This window comes from Pristiophorus japonicus, chromosome 12 (genome assembly GCF_044704955.1).
Source record: "Pristiophorus japonicus isolate sPriJap1 chromosome 12, sPriJap1.hap1, whole genome shotgun sequence".
Taxonomy (NCBI): domain Eukaryota; kingdom Metazoa; phylum Chordata; class Chondrichthyes; family Pristiophoridae; genus Pristiophorus; species Pristiophorus japonicus.
Window position 1 is genome coordinate 131589447 of NC_091988.1, and position 22129 is coordinate 131611575.

Sequence of the window (22129 nt, forward strand, 5' to 3'; positions counted from 1 at the left end):
ACACTTCTCACTCAACACCAAGGGTCAGATAGTTCCCTCGAATTACCAGGTGTCAGACAATTCTCTCTAATTACCAGGGGCCAGACACTTCTCACTAATTACCAGGGGCCAGACACTTCTCTCTAATTACCAGCCGTCAGACACTTCTCTCTAATTACCAGGGGTCAGACACTTCTCAATAATTACCAGCCGTCAGACACTTCTCTCTAATTACCAGGGGTCAGACACATCCCTCTAATTACCAGGGGTCAGACACTTCCCTCTAATTACCATGCGTCAAACACTTCTCACTAATTACCAGCGGCCAGACACTTCTCTCTAATTACCAGCCGTCAGACACTGCTCTCTAATTACCAGGGGTCAGACACTTCTCACTAATTACCAGCCGTCAGACACTTCTCTCTAATTACCAGGGGTCAGACAATTCCCTCTAATTGCCAGGGGTCAGACACTTCTCACTAATTCCCAGCCGTCAGACACTTCTCTCTAATTACCAGGGGTCAGACACTTCTCTCTAATTACCAGGGGTCAGATACTTCCCTCTAATTACCAGTGGTCATACACTTCTCTCTAATTTCCAGGAGTCAGACACTTCTCTGTAATTACCAGGGGTCAGACACTTCTCTCTAATTACCAGGGGTCAGACACTTCTCACTAATTACCAGCCGTCAGACACTTCTCTCTAATTACCAGGGGTCAGACACTTCTCTCGAATTACCAGGGGCGAGACACTTCCCTCTAATTACCATGCGTCAGACACAAATCACTAATTACCAGAGGCCAGACACTTCTCTCTAATTACCAGCCGTCAGACACTTCTCTCTAATTACCAGGGGTCAGACACTTCTCACTAATTACCAGTGGTCAGACACTTCTCTCTAATTACCAGGAGTCAGACACTTCTCTGTAATTACCAGGGGTCAGACACTTCTCTCTAATTACCAGGGGTCAGACACTTCCCTCTAATTACCAGGGGTCAGACACTTCTCTCTCATTACCAAGGGTCAGACACTTCTCTCTAATTACCAGGGGTCAGACACTTCTCTCTAATTACCAGGGGTCAGACACTTCCCTCTAATTACCAGTGGTCAGACACTTCTCTCTCATTACCAGGGGTCAGACACTTCTCTCTAATTACCAGGGGTCAGACATTTCTCTGTAATTAACAGGGGTCAGACACTTCCCTCTAATTACCAGGGTTCAGACACTTCTCACTAATTACCAGGGGTCAGACACTTCTCTCTAATTACCCGGGGTCAGACACTTCTCACTAATTACCCGGGGTCAGACACTTCCCTCTAATTACCAGGGGTCAGACACTTCTCTCTAATTACCAGTGGTCAGACACTTCCCTCTAATTACCAGGGGTCAGTCACTTCTCTCTCATTACCAGGGGTCAGACACTTCTCTCTAATTACCAGGGGCCAGACACTTCTCTCTAATTACCAGGGGTCAGACACTTCTCTCTAATTACCAGGGGTCAGACACTTCCCTCTAATTACCAGTGGTCAGACACTTCTCTCTCATTACCAGGGGTCAGACACTTTCTCTAATTACCAGGGGTCAGACATTTCTCTGTAATTAACAGGGGTCAGACACTTCCCTCTAATTACCAGGGTTCAGAAACTTCTCACTAATTACCAGGGGTCAGACACTTCTCTCTAATTACCCGGGGTCAGACACTTCTCACTAATTACCCGGGGTCAGACACTTCCCTCGAATTACCAGGGGTCAGACACTTCTCACTAATTACCAGGGCTCAGACACTTCTCTCTAATTACCAGGGGTCAGACACTACTCTCTAATTACCAGGGGTCAGACACTTCTCACTCAATACCAAGGGTCAGATAGTTCCCTCGAATTACCAGGGGTCAGACAATTCTCTCTATTTACCAGGGGCCAGACACTTCTCACTAATTACCAGGGGTGAGACAGTTCCCTCTAATTACCAGTGGTCAGACACTTCTCACTAATTACTCGGGGCCAGAAACTTCTCTCTAATTACCAGCCGTCAGACACTTCTCTCTAATTACCAGCCGTCAGACACTTCTCTCTCATTACCAAGGGTCAGATAGTTCCCTCTAATTACCAGGGGTCAGACACTTCTCTCGAATTACCAGGGGCCAGACACTTCTCACTAATTACCAGGGGTCAGACACTTCTCTCTAATTACCAGCCGTCAGACACTTCTCTCTAATTACCAGGGGTCAGACACTTCTCACTAATTACCAGCCGTCAGACACTTCTCTCTAATTACCAGGGGTCAGACACTTCCCTCTAATTACCAGGGGTCAGACACTTCTCACTAATTACCAGAGAGGGGGGTCAGACACTTCTCACTAATTACCAGCCTTCAGACACTTCTCTCTAATTACCAGGGGTCAGACACTTCCCTCTAATTACCAGGGGTCAGACACTTCTCACTAATTACCAGAGAGGGGGGTCAGACACTTCTCTCTAATTACCAGGGGTCAGACACTTCTCTCTAATTACCAGGGGTCAGACACTTCTCACTAATTACCAGCCGTCAGACACTTCTCTCTAATTACCAGGAGTCAGACACTTCCCTCTAATTACCAGTGGTCAGACACTTCTCTCTCATTACCAGGGGTCAGACACTTCTCTCTAATTACCAGGGGTCAGACACTTCTCTCTAATTACCCGGGGTCAGACACTTCTCACTAATTACCCGGGGTCAGACACTTCCCTCGAATTACCAGGGGTCAGACACTTCTCACTAATTACCAGGGCTCAGACACTTCTCTCTCATTACCAGGGGTCAGACACTACTCTCTAATTACCAGGGGTCAGACACTTCTCACTCAATACCAAGGGTCAGATAGTTCCCTCGAATTACCAGGGGTCAGACAATTCTCTCTATTTACCAGGGGCCAGACACTTCTCACTAATTATCAGGGGTGAGACACTTCCCTCTAATTACCAGGGGTCAGACACTTCTCACTAATTACTCGGGGCCAGACACTTCTCTCTAATTACCAGCCGTCAGACACTTCTCTCTAATTACCAGCCGTCAGACACTTCTCTCTCATTACCAAGGGTCAGATAGTTCCCTCTAATTACCAGGGGTCAGACACTTCTCTCGAATTACCAGGGGCCAGACACTTCTCACTAATTACCAGGGGTCAGACACTTCTCTCTAATTACCAGCCGTCAGACACTTCTCTCTAATTACCAGGGGTCAGACACTTCTCACTAATTACCAGCCGTCAGACACTTCTCTCTAATTACCAGGGGTCAGACACTTCCCTCTAATTACCAGGGGTCAGACACTTCTCACTAATTACCAGAGAGGGGGGTCAGACACTTCTCACTAATTACCAGCCTTCAGACACTTCTCTCTAATTACCAGGGGTCAGACACTTCCCTCTAATTACCAGGGGTCAGACACTTCTCACTAATTACCAGAGAGGGGGGTCAGACACTTCTCTCTAATTACCAGGGGTCAGACACTTCTCTCTAATTACCAGGGGTCAGACACTTCTCACTAATTACCAGCCGTCAGACACTTCTCTCTAATTACCAGGAGTCAGACACTTCCCTCTAATTACCAGTGGTCAGACACTTCTCTCTCATTACCAGGGGTCAGACACTTCTCTCTAATTACCAGGGGTCAGACACTTCTCTGTAATTACCAGGGGTCAGACACTTCCCTCTAATTACCAGGGGTCAGACACTTCTCACTAATTACCAGGGGTCAGACACTTCTCTCTAATTACCAGGGGTCAGGCACTTCCCTCCAATTAACCGGGGTCAGACACTTCCCTCTAATTACCAGGGGTCAGACACTTCCCTCTAATTACCAGGGGTCAGACACTTCTCACTAATTACCAGGGGTCAGACACTTCTCTCTAATTACCAGGGGTCAGACACTTCCCCCTAATTATCAGTGGTCAGACACTTCTCTCTCATTACCAGGGGTCAGACACTTCTCTCTAATTACTAGGGGTCAGACATTTCTCTGTAATTAACAGGGGTCAGACACTTCCCTCTAATTACCAGGGTTCAGACACTTCTCACTAATTACCAGGGGTCAGACACTTCTCTCTAATTACCAGGGGTCAGACACTACTCTCTAATTACCAGGGGGCAGACACTTCCCTCTAATTACCAGGGGTCAGACACTTCTCACTCAATACCAAGGGTCAGATAGTTCCCTTGAATTACCAGGGGTCAGACAATTCTCTCTATTTACCAGGGGCCAGACACTTCTCACTAATTACCAGGGGTGAGACACTTCCCTCTAATTACCAGGGATCAAACACTTCTCACTAATTACCAGGGGTCAGACACTTCTCTCTAATTACTAGGGGTCAGACACTTCCCTCCAATTAACCGGGGTCAGACACTTCTCTCTAATTACCAGGGGTCAGACACTTCCCTCTAATTACCAGGGGTCAGACACTTCTCTCTAATTACCAGGGGTCAGACACTTCCCTCTAATTACCAGCCGTCAGACACTTCTCTCTAATTACCAGGGGTCAGACACATCCCTCTAATTACCAGGGGTCAGACACTTCCCTCTAATTACCAGGGGTCAGACACTTCCCTCTAATTACCAGGTGCCAGACACTTCCCTCTAATTACCAGTGGTCAGACACTTCTCTCTCATTACCAGGGGTCAGACACTTCTCTCTAATTACCAGGGGTCAGACACTTCTCTGTAATTACCAGGGGTCAGACACTTCTCTCTATTTACCAGGGGTCAGGCTCTTCCCTCTAATTACCAGGGGTCAGACACTTCTCACTCAACACCAAGGGTCAGATAGTTCCCTCGAATTACCAGGTGTCAGACAATTCTCTCTAATTACCAGGGGCCAGACACTTCTCACTAATTACCAGGGGCCAGACACTTCTCTCTAATTACCAGCCGTCAGACACTTCTCTCTAATTACCAGGGGTCAGACACTTCTCACTAATTACCAGCCGTCAGACACTTCTCTCTTATTACCAGGGGTCAGACACATCCCTCTAATTACCAGGGGTCAGACACTTCCCTCTAATTACCATGCGTCAAACACTTCTCACTAATTACCAGCGGCCAGACACTTCTCTCTAATTACCAGCCGTCAGACACTGCTCTCTAATTACCAGGGGTCAGACACTTCTCACTAATTACCAGGGGCCAGACACTTCTCACTAATTACCAGGGGCCAGACACTTCTCTCCAATTACCAGCCATCAGACACTTCTCTCTATTTACCAGGGGTCAGACACTTCTCACTAATTACCAGCCGTCAGACACTTCTCTCTCATTAACAAGGGTCAGATAGTTCCCTCTAATTACCAGCCGTCAGACACTTCACTCTAATTACCAGGGCTCAGACACTTCCCTCTAATTACCAGGGGTCAGACACTTCTCACTAATTACCAGAGAGGGGGGTCAGACAATTCTCTCTAATTACCAGGGGTCAGACACTTCTCACTAATTACCAGCCGTCAGACACTTCTCTCTAATTACCAGGGGTCAGACACTTCCCTCTAATTACCAGGGGTCAGACACTTCTCACTAATTGCCAGGGGTCAGACACTTCTCTCTAATTACCAGGGGTCAGACATTTCTCTCTAATTACCAGTGGTCAGACACTTCTCTCTAATTACCAGGGGTCAGACACTTCTCTCTCATTACCAGGGGTCAGACACTTCTCTCTAATTACCAGGGGCCAGACACTTCTCTCTAAATACCAGGGGTCAGACACTTCTCTCTAATTACCAGGGGTCAGACACTTCACTCTAATTACCAGTGGTCAGACACTTCTCTCTTATTACCAGGGGTCAGACACTTTCTCTAATTACCAGGGGTCAGACATTTCTCTGTAATTAACAGGGGTCAGACACTTCCCTCTAATTACCAGGGTTCAGAAACTTCTCACTAATTACCAGGGGTCAGACACTTCTCACTAATTACCCGGGGTCAGACACTTCCCTCGAATTACCAGGGGTCAGACACTTCTCACTAATTACCAGGGCTCAGACACTTCTCTCTAATTACCAGGGGTCAGACACTACTCTCTAATTACCAGGGGTCAGACACTTCCCTCTAATTACCAGGGGTCAGACACTTCTCACTCAATACCAAGGGTCAGATAGTTCCCTCGAATTACCAGGGGTCAGACAATTCTCTCTATTTACCAGGGGCCAGACACTTCTCACTAATTACCAGGGGTGAGACACTTCCCTCTAATTACCAGGGGTCAGACACTTCTCACTAATTACTCGGGGCCAGACACTTCTCTCTAATTACCATGGGTCAGACACTTCTCACTAATTACTAGGGGCCAGACACTTCTCTCTAATTACCAGCCGTCAGACACTTCTCTCTAATTACCAGAGGTCAGACACTTCTCACTAATTACCAGCCGTCAGACACTTCTCTCTAATTACCAGGGGTCAGACACTTCTCACTAATTACCAGCCGTCAGACACTTCTCTCTCATTACCAAGGGTCAGATAGTTCCCTCTAATTACCAGGGGTCAGACACTTCTCTCGAATTACCAGGGGCCAGACACTTCTCACTAATTACCAGGGGTCAGACACTTCTCTCTAATTACCAGCCGTCAGACACTTCTCTCTAATTACCAGGGGTCAGACACTTCTCACTAATTACCAGCCGTCAGACACTTCTCTCTAATTACCAGGGGTCAGACACTTCCCTCTAATTACCAGGGGTCAGACACTTCTCACTAATTACCAGAGAGGGGGGTCAGACACTTCTCACTAATTACCAGCCTTCAGACACTTCTCTCTAATTACCAGGGGTCAGACACTTCCCTCTAATTACCAGGGGTCAGACACTTCTCACTAATTACCAGAGAGGGGGGTCAGACACTTCTCTCTAATTCCCAGGGGTCAGACAATTCTCTCTAATTACCAGGGGTCAGACACTTCTCACTAATTACCAGCCGTCAGACACTTCTCTCTAATTACCAGGGGTCAGACACTTCCCTCTAATTACCAGTGGTCAGACACTTCTCTCTCATTACCAGGGGTCAGACACTTCTCTCTAATTACCAGGGGTCAGACACTTCTCTGTAATTACCAGGGGTCAGACACTTCCCTCTAATTACCAGGGGTCAGACACTTCTCACTAATTACCAGGGGTCAGACACTTCTCTCTAATTACCAGGGGTCAGGCACTTCCCTCCAATTAACCGGGGTCAGACACTTCCCTCTAATTACCAGGGGTCAGACACTTCCCTCTAATTACCAGGGGTCAGACACTTCTCACTAATTACCAGGGGTCAGACACTTCTCTCTAATTACCAGGGGTCAGACACTTCCCCCTAATTATCAGTGGTCAGACACTTCTCTCTCATTACCAGGGGTCAGACACTTCTCACTAATTACCAACCATCAGACACTTCTCTCTAATTACCAGGGGTCAGACACTTCCCTCTAATTACCAGGGGTCAGACACTTCTCACTAATTACCAGAGAGGGGGGTCAGACACTTCTCTCTAATTACCAGGGGTCAGACACTTCTCACTAATTACCAGCCGTCAGACACTTCTCTCTGATTACCAGGGGTCAGACACTTCTCTCTAATTACCAGGGGTCAGACACTTCTCACTAATTACCAGCCGTCAGACACTTCCCTCTAATTACCAGGGGTCAGACACTTCTCACTCAATACCAAGGGTCAGATAGTTCCCTTGAATTACCAGGGGTCAGATAATTCTCTCAATTTACCAGGGGCCAGACACTTCTCACTAATTACCAGGGGTGAGACACTTCCTTCTAATTACCAGGGGTAAGACACTTCCCTCTAATTACCAGGGTTCAGACACTTCTCTCTAATTACCAGGGGCCAGACACTTCCCTCTAATTACCATGGGTCAGACACTTCTCACTAATTACTAGGGGCCAGACACTTCTCTCTAATTACCAGCCGTCAGACACTTCTCTCTAATTACCAGAGGTCAGACACTTCTCACTAATTACCAGCCGTCAGACACTTCTCTCTCATTACCAGGGGCCAGGCACTTCTCTCTCATTACCAGGGGTCAGACACTTCTCTCTAATTACCAGGGGTCAGACACTTCTCTCTAATTACCAGCCGTCAGACACTTCTCTCTAATTACCAGGGGTCAGACACTTCTCTCTAATTACCCGGGGTCAGACACTTCTCACTAATTACCCGGGGTCAGACACTTCCCTCTAATTACCAGGGGTCAGACACTTCTCTCTAATTACCAGGGGTCAGACACTTCTCTCTAATTACCAGGGGTCAGATACTTCTCTCTAATTACCAGGGGGCAGACACTTCCCTCTAATTACCAGGGGTCAGACACTTCTCTCTCAATACCAAGGGTCAGATAGTTCCCTCGAATTACCAGGGGTCAGACAATTCTCTCTAATTACCAGGGGCCAGACACTTCTCACTAATTACCAGGGGCCAGACACTTCCCTCTAATTACCATGGGTCAGACACTTCTAACTAATTACCGGGGGTCAGACACTTCCCTCTAATTACCAGTGGTCAGACACTTCTCTCTCATTACCAGGGGTCAGACACTTCCCTCTAATTACCAGGGGTCAGACACTTCCCTCTAATTACCAGGGGTCAGACACTTCTCTCTAATTACCAGGGGCCAGACACTTCCCTCTAATTACCATGGGTCAGACACTTCTCACTAATTACCAGTGGTCAGACACTTCTCTCTCATTACCAGGCGTCAGACACTTCTCTCTAATTCCCAGGGGTCAGACATTTCTCTCGAATTACCAGGGGCCAGACACTTCTCACTAATTACCAGGGGCCAGACACTTCTGTCCAATTACCAGCCATCAGACACTTCTCTCTATTTACCAGGGGTCAGACACTTCTCACTAATTACCAGCCGTCAGACACTTCTCTCTCATTACCAAGGGTCAGATAGTTCCCTCTAATTACCAGTCGTCAGACACTTCTCTCTAATTACCAGGGGTCAGACACTTCCCTCTAATTACCAGGGGTCAGACATTTCTCTCGAATTACCAGGGGCCAGACACTTCTCACTAATTACCAGGGGCCAGACACTTCTGTCCAATTACCAGCCATCAGACACTTCTCTCTATTTACCAGGGGTCAGACACTTCTCACTAATTACCAGCCGTCAGACACTTCTCTCTAATTACCAGGGCTCAGACACTTCCCTCTAATTACCAGGGGTCAGACACTTCTCACTAATTGCCAGGGGTCAGACACTTCTCTCTAATTACCAGCGGTCAGACACTTCTCTCTAATTACCAGTGGTCAGACACTTCCCTCTAATTACCAGGGGTCAGACACTTCTCTCTCATTACCAGGGGTCAGACACTTCTCTCTAATTACCAGGGGCCAGACACTTCTCTCTAATTACCAGGGGTCAGACACTTCTCTCTAATTACCAGGGGTCAGACACTTCCCTCTAATTACCAGTGGTCAGACACTTCTCTCTCATTACCAGGGGTCAGACACTTTCTCTAATTACCAGGGGTCAGACATTTCTCTGTAATTAACAGGGGTCAGACACTTCCCTCTAATTACCAGGGTTCAGAAACTTCCCTCTAATTAGCAGGGGTCAGACACTTCTCACTAATTACCAGAGGTCACACACTTCTCTCTAATTACCAGGGGTCAGAGACTTCTCTCTAATTGCCAGGGGTCAGACACTTCCCTCGAATTACCAGGGGTCAGACACTTCTCTCTAATTACCAGGGGTCAGACGCTTCCCTCTAATTACCAGGGGTCAGATACTTCCCTCTAATTACCAGTGGTCAGACACTTCGCACTAATTACCAGGGGTCAGACACTTCTCTCTAATTTCCAGGGGTCAGACACTTCTCACTAATTACCAGGGGTCAGACACTTCCCTCTAATTACCAGGGGTCAGACACTTCTCTCTAATTACCAGGGGTCAGACACTTCTCACTAATTACCAGGGGTCAGACACTACCCTCTAATTACAAGGGGTCAGACACTTCTCACCAATTACCAGGGGTCAGACACTTCTCTCTAATTACCAGGGGTCAGACACTTCCCTCTAATTACCAGGGGTCAGACACTTCTCACTAATTACCAGGGGTCAGACACTTCTCACTAATTACCAGCCGTCAGACACTTCTCTCTAATTACCAGGGCTCAGACACTTCTCTCTAATTACCAAGGGTCAGACACTTCCCTCTAATTACCAGTGGTCAGACACTTCTCTCTCATTACCAGGGGTCAGACACTTCTCACTAATTACCAGCCGTCAGACACTTCTCACTAATTACCAGAGAGGGGGGTCAGACACTTCTCTCTAATTACCAGGGGTCAGACACTTCTCACTAATTACCAGCCGTCAGACACTTCTCTCTAATTACCAGGGCTCAGACACTTCTCACTAATTACCATGGGTCAGACACTTCTCTGTAATTACCAGGGGTCAGACACTTCCCTCTAATTACCAGGGGTGAGACACTTCCCTCTAATTACCAGGATTCAGACACTTCTCACTAATTAGCAGGGGTCAGACACTTCTCACTAATTACCAGGGGTCAGATACTTCCCTCCAATTAACCGGGGTCAGACACTTCTCTCTAATTACCAGGGGTCAGATACTTCCCTCTAATTACCAGGGGTCAGACACTTCTCACTAATTACCAGGGGTTTGACACTTCCCTCTAATTACCACGGGTCAGACACTTCTCACTCATTACCAGGGGTCAGACACTTCTCTCTAATTACCAGGGGTCAGACACTTCTCTCTAATTACCAGGGGTCAGACACTTGCCCCTAATTACCAGGGGTCAGACACTTCTCTCTCATTACCAAGGGTCAGATAGTTCCCTCTAATTACCAGGGGTCAGACACTTCTCTCTAATTACCAGGGGTCAGACACATCCCTCTAATTACCAGTGGTCAGACACTTCTCTCTCATTACCAGGGGTCAGACACTTCTCTCTAATTACCAGGGGTCAGACACTTCTCTGTAATTACCAGGGGTCAGACACTTCCCTCCAATTACCAGGGGTCAGACACTTCTCACTAATTACCAGGGGTCTGACACTTCTCTCTAATTACCCGGGGTCAGACACTTCTCACTAATTCCCCGGGGTCAGAAACTTCCCTCTAATTACCAGGGGTCAGACACTTCTCACTAATTACCAGGGGTCAGACACTTCTCTCTAATTACCAGGGGTCAGACATTACTCTCTAATTACCAGGGGGCAGACACTTCCCTCTAATTACCAGGGGTCAGACACTTCTCACTCAATACCAAGGTACAGATAGTTCCCTCGAATTACCTGGAGTCAGAAAATTCTCTCTATTTAACAGGGGCCAGACACTTCTCACTAATTACCAGGGGTGAGACACTTCCCTCTAATTACCAGGGGTCAGACACTTCCCTCTAATTACCAGGGGTCAGACACTTCTCTCTAATTACCAGGGGCCAGACACTTCCCTCTAATTACCATGGGTCAGACACTTCTCACTAATTACCAGGGGCCAGACACTTCTCTCTAATTACCAGGGGTCAGATACTTCTCACTAATTACCAGCCGTCAGACACTTCTCTCTAATTACCAGGGCTCAGACACTTCTCTCTAATTACCAAGGGTCAGACACTTCCCTCTAATTACGAGTGGTCAGACACTTCCCTCTAATTACCATGGGTTAAACACTTCTTCCTAATTACCAGGGGCCAGACACTTCTCTCTAATTACCAGCCGTCAGACACTTCTCTCTAATTACCAGGGGTCAGACAATTCTCTGTAATTACCAGGGGCCAGACACTTCTCACTAATTACCAGGGGTCAGACACTTCCCTCTAATTACCAGGGGTCAGACACTTCCCTCTAATTACCATGGGTCAGACACTTCTCACTAATTACCAGGGGCCAGACACTTCTCACTAATTACCAGGGGTCAGACACTTCCCTCTAATTGCCAGGGGTCCGACACTTTTCTGGAATTTCCAGCTTGCAGACACTTCTCACTAATTACCAGGGGCCAGACACTTTTCTCTAATTACCAGGGTTCAGACACTTCTCTCTAATTACCATAGGTCAGACACTTCCCTCTAATTTCCAGGGGTCAGACACTTCCCTCCAATTAACCGTGGTCAGACACTTCTCTCTAATTACCAGGGGTCAGACACTTCCCTCTAATTACCAGGGGTCAGACACTTCCCTCCAATTACCAGGGGTCAGACACTTCTCTCTAATTACCAGGGATCAGACACTTCTCACTAATTACCAGTGGTCAGACACTTCCCTCTAATTACCAGAGGTCAGACAATTTTTTCTAATTACCAGGGGTCAGAAACTTCCCTCTAATTAGCAGGGGTCAGACACTTCTCACTAATTACCAGAGGTCACACACTTCTCTCTAATTACCAGGGGTCAGAGACTTCTCTCTAATTGCCAGGGGTCAGACACTTCCCTCGAATTACCAGGGGTCAGACACTTCTCTCTAATTACCAGGGGTCAGACGCTTCCCTCTAATTACCAGGGGTCAGATACTTCCCTCTAATTACCAGTGGTCAGACACTTCGCACTAATTACCAGGGGTCAGACACTTCCCTCTAATTACCAGTGGTCAGACACTTCCCTCTAATTACCATGGGTCAAACACTTCTCACTAATTACCAGGGGCCAGACACTTCTCTCTAATTACCAGCCGTCAGACACTTCTCTCTAATTACCAGGGGTCAGACACTTCTCACTAATTACCAGCCATCAGACACTTCTCTCTAATTCCCAGGGGTCAGACACTTCCCTCTAATTACCAGGGGTCAGACACTTCTCACTAATTACCAGAGAGGGGGGTCAGACACTTCTCACTAATTACCAGGGGTCAGACACTTCTCACTAATTACCAGCCGTCAGACACTTCCCTCTAATTACCATGGGTCAAACACTTCTCACTAATTACCATGGGTCAAACACTTCTCACTAATTACCAGGGGCCAGACACTTCTCTCTAATTACCAGCCGTCAGACACTTCTCTCTAATTACCAGGGGTCAGACACTTCTCACTAATTACCAGCCATCAGACACTTCTCTCTAATTACCAGGGGTCAGACACTTCTCACTAATTACCAGCCATCAGACACTTCTCTCTAATTACCAGGGTCCAGACACTTCTCACTAATTACCAGGGGTCAGACACTTCCCTCTAATTACCAGGGGTCAGACACTTCCCTCTAATTACCATGGGTCAGACACTTCTCACTAATTACCAGGGGCCAGAAACTTCTCACTAATTACCAGGGGTCAGACAATTCCCTCAAATTGCCAGCGGTCCGACACTTTTCTGGAATTACCAGCTTGCAGACACTTCTCACTAATTACCAGGGGCCAGACACTTTTCTCTAATTACCAGGGTTCAGACACTTCTCTCTAATTACCATAGGTCAGACACTTCCCGCTAATTTCCAGGGGTCAGACACTTCCCTCCAATTAACCGGGGTCAGACACTTCACTCTAATTACCAGGGGTCAGACACATCCCTCTAATTACCAGGGGTCAGACACTTCCCTCCAATTACCAGGGGTCAGACACTTCTCTCTTATTACCAGGGATCAGACACTTCTCACTAATTACCAGGGGTCAGACACTTCCCTCTAATTACCAGAGGTCAGACAATTTTTTCTAATTACCACGGGTCAGAAACTTCCCTCTAATTAGTAGGGGTCAGACACTTCTCACTAATTACCAGAGGTCACACACTTCTCTCTAATTACCAGGGGTCAGAGACTTCTCTCTAATTGCCAGGGGTCAGACACTTCCCTCGAATTACCAGGGGTCAGACACTTCTCTCTAATTACCAGGGGTCAGACGCTTCCCTCTAATTACCAGGCGTCAGATACTTCCCTCTAATTACCAGTGGTCAGACACTTCGCACTAATTACCAGGGGTCAGACACTTCTCTCTAATTACCAGGGGTCAGACACTTCTCACTAATTACCAGGGGTCAGACACTTCCCTCTCATTACCAGGGGTCAGACACTTCTCTCTAATTACCAGGGGTCAGACACTTCTCACTAATTACCAGGGGTCAGACACTACCCTCTAATTACAAGGGGTCAGACACTTCTCACCAATTACCAGGGGTCAGACACTTCTCTCTAATTACCAGGGGTCAGACACTTCCCTCTAATTACCAGGGGTCAGACACTTCTCACTAATTACCAGGGGTCAGACACTTCCCTCTAATTACCAGGGGTCAAACATTTCACTCTAATTACCAGGGGTCCTACACTTCCCTCTAATTACCAGGGGTCAGACACTTCCCTCTAATTACCAGGGGTCAGACACTTCTCTCAAATTACCAGCCGTCAAACACTTCTCACTAATTACCAGGGGTCAGACACTTCCCTCTAATTACCAGGGGTCAGGCACTTCTCACTAATTACCAGAGAGGGGGGTCAGACACTTCTCTCTAATTACCAGGGGTCAGACACTTCTCACTAATTACCAGCCGTCAGACACTTCTCTCTAATTACCAGGGCTCAGACACTTCACTCTAATTACCAAGGGTCAGACACTTCCCTCTAATTACCAGTGGTCAGACACTTCTCTCTCATTACCAGGGGTCAGACACTTCTCACTAATTACCAGCCGTCAGACACTTCTCACTAATTACCAGAGAGGGGTGTCAGACACTTCTCTCTAATTACCAGGGGTCAGACACTTCTCACTAATTACCAGCCGTCAGACACTTCTCTCTAATTACCAGGGCTCAGACACTTCTCACTAATTACCATGGGTCAGACACTTCTCTCTAATTACCAGGGGTCAGAGACTTCCCTCTAATTACCAGGGGTCAGACACTTCTCTCTAATTACCAGGTGTCAGACACTTCTCACGAATTAGCAGGGGTCAGACACTTCTCTCTAATTATCAGGGGTCAGATACTTCCCTCCAATTAACCGGGGTCAGACACTTCTCTCTAATTACCAGGGGTCAGATACTTCCCTCTAATTACCAGGGGTCAGACACTGCTCACTAATTACCAGGGGTCTGACACTTCCCTCTAATTACCAGGGGTCAGACACTTCTCTCTAATTACCAGGGGTCAGACACTTGCCCCTAATTACCAGGGGTCAGACACTTCTCTCTCATTACCAAGGGTCAGATAGTTCCCTCTAATTACCAGGGGTCAGACACTTCCCTCTAATTACCAGGGGCCAGACACTTCTCTCTAATTACCAGGGGTCAGACACTTCTCTCTAATTACCAGGGGTCAGACACATCCCTCTAATTACCAGTGGTCAGACACTTCTCTCTCATTACCAGGGGTCAGACACTTCTCTCTAATTACCAGGGGTCAGACACTTCTCTGTAATTACCAGGGGTCTGACACTTCTCTCTAATTACCCGGGGTCAGACACTTCTCACTAATTCCCCGGGGTCAGACACTTCCCTCTAATTACCAGGGGTCAGACACTTCTCTCTAATTACCAGGGGTCAGACATTACTCTCTAATTACCAGGGGGCAGACACTTCCCTCTAATTACCAGGGGTCAGACACTTCTCACTCAATACCAAGTTACAGATAGTTCCCTCTAATTACCAGGGTTCAGACAATTCTCTATAATTACCAGGGGCCAGACACTTCTCACTAATTACCAGGGGTCAGACACTTCCCTCTAATTACCAGGGGTCAGACACTTCCCTCTAATTACCATGGGTCAGACACTTCTCACTAATTACCAGGGGCCAGACACTTCTCACTAATTACCAGGGGTCAGACACTTCCCTCTAATTGCCAGGGGTCCGACACTTTTCTGGAATTTCCAGCTTGCAGACACTTCTCACTAATTACCAGGGGCCAGACACTTTTCTCTAATTACCAGGGTTCAGACACTTCTCTCTAATTACCATAGGTCAGACACTTCCCTCTAATTTCCAGGGGTCAGACACTTCCCTCCAAATAACCGGGGTCAGACACTTCTCTCTAATTACCAGGGGTCAGACACTTCCCTCTAATTACCAGGGGTCAGACACTTCCCTCCAATTACCAGGGGTCAGACAGTTCTCTCTAATTACCAGGGATCAGACACTTCTCACTAATTACCAGGGGTCAGACACTTCCCTCTAATTACCAGAGGTCAGACAATTTTTTCTAATTACCAGGGGTCAGAAACTTCCCTCTAATTAGCAGGGGTCAGACACTTCTCACTAATTACCAGAGGTCACACACTTCTCTCTAATTACCAGGGGTCAGAGACTTCTCTCTAATTGCCGGGGGTCAGACACTTCCCTCGAATTACCAGGGGTCAGACACTTCTCTCTAATTACCAGGGGTCAGACGCTTCCCTCTAATTACCAGGGGTCAGATACTTCCCTCTAATTACCAGTGGTCAGACACTTCGCACTAATTACCAGGGGTCAGACACTTCTCTCTAATTACCAGGGGTCAGACACTTCCCTCTAATTACCAGGGGTCAGACACTTCCCTCTAATTACCAGGGGTCAGACACTTCTCTCTAATTACCAGGGGTCAGACACTTCTCACTAATTACCAGGGGTCAGACACTACCCTCTAATTACAAGGGGTCAGACACTTCTCACCAATTACCAGGGGTCAGACACTTCTTTCTAATTACCAGGGGTCAGACACTTCCCTCTAATTACCAGGGGTCAGGCACTTCTCACTAATTACCAGGGGTCAGACACTTCCCTCTAATTACCAGGGGTCAAACATTTCACTCTAATTACCAGGGGTCATACACTTCCCTCTAATTACCAGGGGTCAGACACTTCCCTCTAATTACCAGGGGTCAGACACTTCTCTCAAATTACCAGCCGTCAAACACTTCTCACTAATTACCAGGGGTCAGACACTTCCCTCTAATTACCAGGGGTCAGACACTTCTCACTAATTACCAGAGAGGGGGGTCAGACACTTCTCTCTAATTACCAGGGGTCAGACACTTCTCACTAATTACCAGCCGTCAGACACTTCTCTCTAATTACCAGGGCTCAGACACTTCTCTCTAATTGCCAGGGGTCAGACACGTCCCTCGAATTACCAGGGGTCAGACACTTCTCTCTAATTACCAGGGGTCAGACGCTTCCCTCTAATTACCAGGGGTCAGATACTTCCCTCTAATTACCAGTGGTCAGACACTTCGCACTAATTACCAGGGGTCAGACACTTCTCTCTAATTACCAGGGGTCAGACACTTCCCTCTAATTACCAGGGGTCAGACACTTCCCTCTAATTTCCAGGGGTCAGACACTTCTCTCTAATTACCAGGGATCAGACACTTCTCACTAATTACCAGGGGTCAGACACTACCCTCTAATTACAAGGGGTCAGACACTTCTCACCAATTACCAGGGGTCAGACACTTCTCTCTAATTACCAGGGGTCAGACACTTCCCTCTAATTACCAGGGGTCAGACACTTCTCACTAATTACCAGGGGTCAGACACTTCCCTCTAATTACCAGGGGTCAAACATTTCACTCTAATTACCAGGGGTCATACACTTCCCTCTAATTACCAGGGGTCAGACACTTCCCTCTAATTACCAGGGGCCAGACACTTCTCTCTAATTAACAGGGGTCAGACACTTCTCTCTAATTACCAGGGGTCAGACACATCCCTCTAATTACCAGTGGTCAGACACTTCTCTCTCATTACCAGGGGTCAGACACTTCTCTCTAATTACCAGGGGTCAGACACTTCTCTGTAATTATCAGGGGTCAGACACTTCCCTCCAATTACCAGGGGTCAGACACTTCTCACTAATTACCAGGGGTTAGACACTTCTCTCTAATTACCCGGGGTCAGACACTTCTCACTAATTCCCCGGGGTCAGACACTTCCCTCTAATTACCAGGGGTCAGACACTTCTCTCAAATTACCAGCCGTCAAACACTTCTCACTAATTACCAGGGGTCAGACACTTCCCTCTAATTACCAGGGGTCAGACACTTCTCACTAATTACCAGAGAGGTGGGTCAGACACTTCTCTCTAATTACCAGGGCTCAGACACTTCTCTCTAATTGCCAGGGGTCAGACACTTCCCTCGAATTACCAGGGGTCAGACACTTCTCTCTAATTACCAGGGGTCAGACGCTTCCCTCTAATTACCAGGGGTCAGATACTTCCCTCTAATTACCAGCCGTCAAACACTTCTCACTAATTACCAGGGGTCAGACACTTCCCTCTAATTACCAGGGGTCAGACACTTCTCACTAATTACCAGAGAGGTGGGTCAGACACTTCTCTCTAATTACCAGGGCTCAGACACTTCTCTCTAATTGCCAGGGGTCAGACACTTCCCTCGAATTACCAGGGGTCAGACACTTCTCTCTAATTACCAGGGGTCAGACACTTCCCTCTAATTACCAGGGGTCAGACACTTCCCTCTAATTACCAGGGGTCAGACACTTCTCTCTAATTACCAGGGGTCAGACACTTCTCACTAATTACCAGGGGTCAGACACTACCCTCTAATTACAAGGGGTCAGACACTTCTCACCAATTACCAGGGGTCAGACACTTCTCTCCAATTACCAGGGGTCAGACACTTCCCTCTAATTACCAGGGGTCAGACACTTCTCACAAATTACCAGGGGTCAGACACTTCCCTCTAATTACCAGGGGTCAAACATTTCACTCTAATTACCAGGGGTCATACACTTCCCTCTAATTACCAGTGGTCATACACTTCCCTCTAATTACCAGGGGTCAGACACTTCTCTCTAATTACCAGGGGTCAGACACTTCCCTCTAATTACCAGGGGTCAGACACTTCTCACTAATTACCAGAGAGGGGGGTCAGACACTTCTCTCTCATTACCAGCGGTCAGACACTTCTCACTAATTACCAGCCATCAGACACTTCTCACTAATTACCAGAGAGGGGGGTCAGACACTTCTCCCTAATTACCAGGGGTCAGACACTTCTCACTAATTACCAGCCATCAGACACTTCTCTCTAATTACCAGGGCTCAGACACTTCTCACTAATTACCATGGGTCAGACACTTCTCTGTAATTACCAGGGGTCAGACACTTCCCTCTAATTACCAGGGGTCAGACACTTCCCTCTAATTGCCAGGTGTCAGACACTTCTCACTAATTAGCAGGGGTCAGACACTTCTCTCTAATTACCAGGGGTCAGATACTTCCCTCCAATTAACTGGGGTCAGACACTTCTCTCTAATTACCAGGGGTCAGATACTTCCCTCTAATTACCAGGGGTCAGACACTTCTCACTAATTACCAGGGGTCTGACACTTCCCTCTAATTACCAGGGGTCAGACACTTCTCACTCATTACCAGGGGTCAGACACTTCTCTCTAATTACCAGGGGTCAGACACTTCTCTCTAATTACCAGGGGTCAGACACTTGCCCCTAATTACCAGGGGTCAGACACTTCTCTCTCATTACCAAGGATCCAATAGTTCCCTCTAATTACCAGGGGTCAGACACTTCCCTCTAATTACCAGGGGCCAGACACTTCTCTCTAATTACCAGGGGTCAGACACTTCTCTCTAATTACCAGGGGTCAGACACATCCCTCTAATTACCAGTGGTCAGACACTTCTCTCTCATTACCAGGGGTCAGACACTTCTCTCTAATTACCAGGGGTCAGACACTTCTCTGTAATTACCAGGGGTCAGACACTTCCCTCCAATTACCAGGGGTCAGACACTTCTCACTAATTACCAGGGGTCTGACACTTCTCTCTAATTACCCGGGGTCAGACACTTCTCACTAATTCCCCGGGGTCAGACACTTCCCTCTAATTACCAGGGGTCAGACACTTCTCACTAATTACCAGGGGTCAGACACTTCTCTCTAATTACCAGGGGTCAGACATTACTCTCTAATTACCAGGGGGCAGACACTTCCCTCTAATTACCAGGGGTCAGACACTTCTCACTAATTACCAGGGGTCAGACACTTCTCTCTCATTACCAAGGGTCAGATAGTTCCCTCTAATTACCAGGGGTCAGACAATTCTCTATAATTTACAGGGGCCAGACACTTCTCACTAATTACCAGGGGTCAGACATTACTCTCTAATTACCAGGGGGCAGACACTTCCCTCTAATTACCAGGGGTCAGACACTTCTCACTAATTACCAGCCATCAGACACTTCTCTCTAATTCCCAGGGGTCAGACACTTCCCTCTAATTACCAGGGGTCAGACACTTCTCACTAATTACCAGAGAGGGGGGTCAGACACTTCTCACTAATTACCAGGGGTCAGACACTTCTCACTAATTACCAGCCGTCAGACACTTCTCTCTAATTACCAGGGGTCAGACACTTCCCTCTAATTACCAGGGGTCAGACACTTCTCACTAATTACCAGGGGTCAGACACTTCTCTCTAATTACCAGGGGTCAGACACTTCTCTCTCATTACCAAGGGTCAGATAGTTCCCTCTAATTACCAGGGGTCAGACAATTCTCTATAATTTACAGGGGCCAGACACTTCTCACTAATTACCAGGGGTCAGACACTTCCCTCTAATTACCAGGGGTCAGACACTTCCCTCTAATTACCATGGGTCAGACACTTCTCACTAATTACCAGGGGCCAGACACTTCTCACTAATTACCAGGGGTCAGACACTTCCCTCTAATTGCCAGGGGTCCGACACTTTTCTGGAATTTCCAGCTTGCAGACACTTCTCACTAACTACCAGGGGCCAGACACTTTTCTCTAATTACCAGGGTTCAGACACTTCTCTCTAATTACCATAGGTCAGACACTTCCCTCTAATTTCCAGGGGTCAGACACTTCCCTCCAATTAACCGGGGTCAGACACTTCTCTCTAATTACCAGGGGTCAGACACTTCCCTCTAATTACCAGGGGTCAGACACTTCCCTCCAATTACCAGGGGTCAGACACTTCTCTCTAATTACCAGGGATCAGACACTTCTCACTAATTACCAGGGGTCAGACACTTCCCTCTAATTACCAGAGGTCAGACATTTTTTTCTAATTACCAGGGGTCAGAAACTTCCCTCTAATTAGCAGGGGTCAGACACTTCTCACTAATTACCAGAGGTCACACACTTCTCTCTAATTACCAGGGGTCAGACACTTCTCTGTAATTACCAGGGGTCAGACACTTCCCTCTAATTACCAGGGGTCAGACACTTCCCTCTAATTGCCAGGTGTCAGACACTTCTCACTAATTAGCAGGGGTCAGACACTTCCCTCTAATTACCAGGGATCAGATACTTCCCTCCAATTAACCGGGGTCAGACACTTCTCTCTAATTACCAGGGGTCAGATACTTCCCTCTAATTACCAGGGGTCAGACACTTCTCACTAATTACCAGGGGTCTGACACTTCCCTCTAATTACCAGGGGTCAGACACTTCTCACTCATTACCAGGGGTCAGACACTTCTCTCTAATTACCAGGGGTCAGACACTTCTCTCTAATTACCAGGGGTCAGACACTTGCCCCTAATTACCAGGGGTCAGACACTTTTCTCTCATTACCAAGGATCCAATAGTTCCCTCTAATTACCAGGGGTCAGACACTTCCCTCTAATTACCAGGGGCCAGACACTTCTCTCTAATTATCAGGGGTCAGACACTTCTCTCTAATTACCAGGGGTCAGACACATCCCTCTAATTACCAGTGGTCAGACACTTCTCTCTCATTACCAGGGGTCAGACACTTCTCTCTAATTACCAGGGGTCAGACACTTCTCTGTAATTACCAGGGGTCAGACACTTCCCTCCAATTACCAGGGGTCAGACACTTCTCACTAATTACCAGGGGTCTGACACTTCTCTCTAATTACCCGGGGTCAGACACTTCTCACTAATTCCCCGGGGTCAGACACTTCCCTCTAATTACCAGGGGTCAGACACTTCTCACTAATTACCAGGGGTCAGACACTTCTCTCTAATTACCAGGGGTCAGACATTACTCTCTAATTACCAGGGGGCAGACACTTCCCTCTAATTACCAGGGGTCAGACACTTCTCACTCAATACCAAGGTACAGATAGTTCCCTCGAATTACCTGGAGTCAGACAATTCTCTCTATTTACCAGGGGCCAGACACTTCTCACTAATTACCAGGGGTGAGACACTTCCCTCTAATTACCAGGGGTCAGACACTTCCCTCTAATAACCAGGGGTCAGACACTTCCCTCTAATT